General features: G+C 34.8%; 1 non-coding gene across 1 annotated transcript in view; it reads right to left on the bottom strand.

Annotated features, from left to right (window-relative positions):
• Positions 1-387: 387 nt before the first annotated feature.
• Positions 388-7,500, bottom strand: part of LOC122252445 (uncharacterized) — a 20,418-nt gene continuing 13,305 nt past the window's right edge. Inside the window, exon 2 of the transcript XR_015191615.1 lies at positions 388-2,247. This is a non-coding gene — a transcript (uncharacterized LOC122252445). The remainder of the gene's footprint in view (positions 2,248-7,500) is intronic.

The following is a 7,500-nucleotide window of genomic DNA, read 5'->3' as shown; positions in this document are numbered from 1 at the left end:
ATGAATAACATCAGAAAAAAAATGATTAGATAAAAAAAACGATAAATAAATAAATAAATACGTAAACACACAAACACACACACACACACAGAACTTAGAGGTGGAAAAAAATAATGCATGAAGCTCGTACCTCTGCATGACGAACTGGCTGTAGGAGAGGTCGGTCTGCCTGTAGAATCCCGAAGAGAGACGCGTGTGGAAATCAGGCGTGCATAGGAGGACCAACAGCATCATTATTCCTGTCATCACCATCACGGTAAGCATATAGAGCGTCTTCAAGAATAAATGCATCTTGAAAGGAGCGTGCGAGCGTGCGGGATCTTGGGATCGGTGGGGAGGCTGTGGTCTTTTTTTTTTTGTGTGTTTTATTTTTCTTTTCTTTTTCTCTCTCTTTTCTTTCTATCACATTTTCTTTCTATTTTCTACACGCAATTATAAGCACTCATTATTGGGCAACTTAAAAATAACCTGGGTGTTGCATTATCAACTTTCATGTGGATTTTACTACATATTGATCCCAGGTGTATGTGTCAACTACAAACATGAAGTAAGGAAAAAAAAAAAAAAACGAAAAAGAGAAACCGAAAGATACACCTAAGCACTTTCCATTACTATTTCCTCAACACATTTTGAAAAAAAACAAAACAAACGAAATATATACACATGTATTCATCGCCACTGAATCAGTTCTGAAATTCGACAGTATAATCATCTCGAGGTTGCATTGACAAACTCATGAATAATTCGAAGTAAAGATACAGAGGGTATATCAAGATTGACATTGCAATCAGCGATATCAAGAATATAAGCTTGGGAGTAATCATAGATCCTTTCCATCACACACAACGACTCACTTCTACAACCCACACACTCGCGAAGACATCAACGCACTCACGACACTCTTTGACAACAAACAGAAACACTGGATAAAAGATTTTTCCTTTTTAGCTTTCTCTCTATCTCTCTCTTTCGAACTTCACTTTATTTTTCCTTCTTCTCTCGAATTGACTCCTTACTCTTCTTGTTCCTCCCCCTCTGGTCTTAGCCCGAAGGACTCTTGTAGGAGAGAGAGCTCAGAGGCCGTCCAGAGAGCAAGGAAACTCGCTCTCTCGCTCTCACTCGCTCACTCCTGTACGCTCAAGCTGCCTGTGGGTCGCTCGTACTCTGGCGCATGCGCTGCGGCCGCCTCAAGTTTTCCTCCCGTCACGATTTTATGTATGTTAATGTTTTTCTTTTTTTTGTCTTTCTCTCTCTCTTCCTCTTTTAATTAATACGGAGGGAATGTGGTTCGAGTTTTTTATGCCTTTTTTTTGTTTATTCTTGATAACGTATTTCAGGCGTTCATTTTTCTTTTCTAATTTGATTTGGCTATAAATTTTTCACCTTCTTTACTTGCACGTACGACAGATTCTAGGTTATGAATAACCGAAGGTATTTATCATGCTGGTCTTCTTTTGTTATTAGCTTCGTTGTTGAAGTAACTTTTTCTTCTTTATTTTTTTTTCTCTCTTCACGGTACGACTGATAAAAAAATACCACAAGTTTGTTAGTAAAATCAATCTTATCACTTCCTTTTCCACACAAACTTCAGAATATTGGGTTCATTCTTGCAGGAAATTAGAGGAATGTTATGAACACAGCTTGATATCTGAACATCTGAACAATATTGATCGGTGTATAGATTGATATCTGAACAACAGCTTAATTCGTGATGTTTTTCTCTTTACTCGATTTTCAAAGAAATACTTTGATTCTGGGCCGCACTTTTGACTTCCTCTTTTCATCAACAAATATCACATCACAGCAGCCACATCAGATCTCATCAACTTTTTCCCTTTCCGTTTCAAAAGAGGATGACGGACGCAGAAAAGAGAGAAGAGGAACGAGAGAACGTGTCAGAAAAGAATAGTACCCACGACGTCCAACAAACAGAGAGACAGAGAAGAAACAGAGAGAGACCGAAGAACGGAGAGAGAGAAGGCGAAGAAGAAGAAGAAGAAGAAGAAGAAGAAGAAGCAGGAGTCTTCACTGGAGTTTCATAGTCGTTCCTGCTGACCCGACCCGACCCGACCCGCCTCGCCGTGCTCGTCCTAATTCGTTCCCTCCAACCAGGGCCAAGGGAACGCACGGCGCTGGGTCGATGCCAGTGCAGAGGTCTTCGCGGGGCTTGGCGGTGCCGCTCGTGACGGCTGTGGCGGTGCTAGGTCGGACGCTGGCTTTCTTTAGGCGAGTTTCCCCTCCGCCCGGCTGGAAAATTGGATGAAAACGGGAATGGGTTTCAGGTTTATGAGGCGGCGGGAGAGGCTCAACAAACTATTATACTGTGCCCTGTAGAGATAAACGAATTATGAGATAGATATGTGAACACACACAAATGCATATATATATATATATATGTATATATATATATATATAGATATATATATATATATATATATATATATGTATGTATGTATATATAAATCTATATAAGTTTAGGCAAGTTTTATTTACATACATACATACATACATACATACGTACATACAGTATATATATATATATATATATATATATATATATATATATAAAAATACATATATATACACACACACACACACACACACACACACACACACACACACACACACACATATATATATATATATGTATATGTGTGTGTGTGTGTGTGTGTGTGTGTGTGTGTGTGTGTATGTGTGTGTGTGTGTGTGTGTGCATGTGTATGTGTGTGCGTCCATGCGTGACAACACAAACAAACACACTGGGCATTAAATAAATATGAACACAACTATAGTCAGAGACAATAAAGTCATAAGCCAATACTACAAATATTAGCAATGCCAATCACAGTGCCAACTGCAATTACACTACAATAAAAACGGACATATAAATGATTTGATTAAAGCCTATTACTCTGATGTGAAATCATGATAGCAATGAGAGCCAAAGCGGTCACCAAGCATTAATATAACGACACCACCGGGCGCAATGGTTCTCTTAATAAAGATCTGACAAAGAGCTGTGGCGAGGTTGATTCCAGAGATATTTATTGTGATAACGATCGCGGCAGTGATAGTGGTACGATTAAAGGGGAGAATTTTTTTTTTTTTTTTTTTTTTTTTTTTTGTAAGTTTAGGGTTTTATAGTAGCATTATAAGTGATTTTTCTTCGTTGTCTTTGGTGAAGTCCTTTAGTCTTTTATGACTTGAATAGCACAGATGTAAATACCGAAAAGTTTAAACTTTTTTTTTATAAAAGTTTATACTTTTCGGGTTTCTTTGTTTCTTTTATTTTTTTATTTTTTTATTTATTAATTATTATTATTTTTTTTTTTACTATAGTCTACCCAAAAACGCGTCTATAAATCAAGGAATCCGGACAGGATAACCAAAAGATCTTCTGTCACTTGAAACGAGACTATGAATTAATAGGAAACTACATGCAGCTGAAAAGTCAACAAGTGCAATAGGATACTTCAGCCATCAGGACAGGAATCACGCATTTCCTTATGTATCTTTAGACAAAAGGATATAAAAAAATATCTTCCTGTATTAGATCATATAACTGGAAGAGGTTAGAGCAAGAACTTACCTATAACTGGATGGCTCATAAGTTAGTTTTCTAAGAGCAACTTTGGTGAATTTTAATTTTTTATAATAACAGCTAACACTTGTATTTGACTGTTAATGAGTATTGGCAGTGCAACCTTCGTTATGTTATTTAGAGTATAACATAAAATTTCTTCATATTCTTAGTGAGCCTTTGTTACTTAAAATGAAGAAGAAGAAAAAAATAAAAATAAAAATAATCACTCTTTTTTCTGAAGAATAAAATGCTATTCAACCAGTCCTTGCAAGAGCGTTAGTGAATATGTTAATAAAGCAAAGGTGGTGGTGTATGAACTAACCGGATTTAAGGTGATATAAGGAGATAACACTAAATGACCAATTTATCAAAGGGTTATCATATTCAACTCTTTCTTAAGGCGATTCCGTGATTTCATACTGGATTGTCAAAGTTCTAACTCTATATATTTCTTTCTCTAATTAGAAAAGATTTAGTTATTGGGATGTCATCACATTTGTCATCATTTTTATTATTATCATTATCATCAACTTTACTATCATTATCCTTATTGTTGTTATCATTATCATCATTTCCCATCTTTAATTCCAGTCTCTCTTTTTCTTTCTTTCTCAATCTCCGGCTCTTCCTGTCTCTCTCTCTCTCTCTCCTTTTGCAATCAGCTTATCCACTATCCATCTTGCCTCAGAGATTGAGTGCGATGGGTCGGGTAGGTGGGGGGGGGGGGTGTTAAAAAAAAGGAATGTAAAGAGAGCGAAAGAATAAGAAGAACAAGCTAGTAAATCCAGCGAAAGAAGATGGGGGATAATCAAATAGATTCAGTGGAATAAGAATAAAGAATAAAAATCTACGAATGAGGAAGAAGGCGAAAGAGAAAGAGGTGACAGAACAAAGAAACAAATTCAGTGGAGGCAGAATAACTATGTTTGAGAAGAAAAAAAAAGAAAATAAAGATGATGATCATAACGAAGAAGAAGAAGATGATGAAAAAGAAGAAGAAGAAGAAGAAAGGGAAGAAGAAGAAGAAAAGGAAGAAGAAGAAAAAGGAGAAAAAAATAAGAAGAAGAAAAAGAAAAAGAAGAAATGAAAAAAAAGAAGAAAGAAGAAGAAAAAGAACAAAACGAAGAAAAGGAAGAAAAAAGAAAAAAAAAAAGAAAAACGAAAGCACAAAAAAGAAAGAAAAAAACAAAAACAAAAGCGAAAACGAAAACAAAAACACAGGAAGGAGTGAGGTAAAAGGCGAGAGGAGGGCGGTCGGGGGAAAGAAGTCTAGAGGCGAGACAAGAGTTACGGTCTTGGCAAACTTTCCACGTTAGACAGTAAACAACGATTTGCCTGAAAAAAAGAGAGTGCTGCTCCCTTTTTGCACGAGAATTTGGGAAGTGTGAGGAAATGGGCTTCGGGAGAATGTTTGGCTTTATGATAAAAAGAAGAAAAGGAAAAGGAAAATTTGAGGAAATTTGAGACGTGGTATAAAGTCTACAAACTATATGGTTATGCCAGTGGGAAGGAATGGTTGTAAAACCCGTGACTCATAGTAAAACAAACTCATAAGAGAATTAGCTCATAAGAAAGCTCGTCAGATATTTACTTATAAGAAAATTCGTCAGAAATTTACTTATAAAAAATCATTAGAAATTTACTCATAAGGAAATTCACCAGAAATTTACTCATAAGAAAACTCATTCGAAATTTACTCATGAGAAAATTCATCAGAAATCTACTCATAACTATCAGTGATCTATTAATCAAGAATGTCATGCAATATGCATATCACACGCATATGATATCGAGATAACGCAGATGTCATAATTCACCATCAATTTAGATTCTCACTCTTTCCCCCTCTCTTTCTCTATCTCCCTCCCTCCCTTCCTCCCTCCCTCCCTCTTTCACCCCCTCTCTCTCTCTTTCTATTTACACCAATCTAACTAATGTCATTAATACCTCCAACTATATTGATCAAGAGCTCCAGATAAAAATATTCATGAATACCTAATGCGCCGCATAATGAACCCGCACGCTGTTATTAATTTTGTTTCCTGGTCGCCGGCAAAATGCACACATATGGAAAAGAGTTATTGATTTTACCGAGGAAGCTCTCTCTATCTATTTCTCTTTCTCTCTTTCTTGCTCTCTCTTTCCTTCTCTCTCTATCTCTCTCATCATCCTCTCCCTCTCTTTCTCTCGGCCTCTCTCTCTTTCTCTTCCCCTCCCCCTCTTTCTCTCTCACTCTCTCTTTCACCCTTCTTATCTTTCACACTCACTCTTCCTCAATCTCCTATTTTTCTCCTATTCTACCTACCCCTTTTCTTCACCCACCCTTTTCTCTATTACCGGCAAGTTATAGTGTAGGTGCCAGGCTAATACACCATAAACTGCATTTCAAGAGCAAACATAACTAGTTCCTGGCATCATACTCTCAACGCTGGTGAAAGGTGTTGGCGAAGGAGGATAACAGCTGATTTTTACAAGTCGAATGATTAACTGAGGTAATGAGGGAAATACTTCTTATCATTATCATTATCATCATTATCATTATTGTGATTATTATCATTTGTATTTTGATGATGATTATTATTATTACTAATGTTGTTATCATTATTATCATCATCAGTATTATCAATGTTATTATTGTTGTTATCATTATTATCATCATCAGTATTATCAATGTTATTATTGTTGTTATCATTATTATCATTATCATTATTTTTTCATTATTGCTATTATTGTCACTGGTATTATTCTTATCATAATCCTCACTATCGTTGTTATTGCTATCATCATCACAATCCTTGATATACTTTTATCCTCATTATCATTACTGATATCAATATTATCCTTATCATTCTCAATATTTGTATAATTATCATTATTATTACTATCATTTTGATTTCTTTCCGATTATCATCATAACTATTATTGTTTTTGTTATTAACCTCATCATTATTCATATTCTTCTTACTTTTATAATAATTATTACTATCATTATTATCACTATCCATTATCCTGATTTTCACTCTCATCATTAACATAATTTTTGCCATTATCATGAATACAATCACTATTATCATTATCATTATTACAAATATCACTTTTATCATGATTATCATTATCATTGCTACTATCAGCATCATCATTATTGTCATCATTATCATTGCTACTATTATCATTACTATAACTATGATGATGATGATCGTTAATGTTATCATTATCATTAAAATTATTACCTTTATTGTCATCATTAACACTGCAATTATTGCCCTTATCATTATCAATATCACCATTGTTATTATTATCATACATATAATCATTATCATTACTCTTATTATTTTCATTATTATTATCATAATTATCACCATTATAATTATTATTACTATTATCATTATGATCATTATTTTCATTTTTATCATCATTACCATTACCAAATCATTATATACAGCATTAATAAATTATAATCAGTATAATCATCATTTTTCATCATCATCATTATTATCCTCATTATCATATATTAATTACTTACATACACTTCATAGATATATCATATCATCTCATTATTACTTATTTTCCTTATCATTCATTTTCATCATTGATAATGTTATGAGTATCATCATCATAACTACCACAGTTATCATGATCATGAACGTCACTATGATTACCATCGTCATTACTATGTTAAACAATTATTCTCCCTTTTCTTTCTGTTTTTTTTTTTTTCTTCCTCCCTCCCTCTAACTCTCTCTCACCCTCCCTGTCTCCCTCCTTCTCCCTCTCTCTTTTTTTCCTCCCTCCCTGTCTCCTTCCCTCCCTCTACCTTTCTCTTTTTTTTCCCTCCATCCCTCTCCCTTTCTCTTTTTTCCCTCCCTCTCTCTCTTCCAACTTTCCTTTCTACCTCTTACACTCCTTCCTCCATCTCC

Source organism: Penaeus japonicus, unplaced genomic scaffold (genome assembly GCF_977035675.1).
Source record: "Penaeus japonicus unplaced genomic scaffold, GWHDUDI00000001_assembly GWHDUDI00000014, whole genome shotgun sequence".
In the NCBI taxonomy this organism is placed as follows: Eukaryota; Metazoa; Arthropoda; class Malacostraca; order Decapoda; family Penaeidae; genus Penaeus; species Penaeus japonicus.
This window is presented reverse-complemented; position numbering and strand designations above follow the sequence as displayed.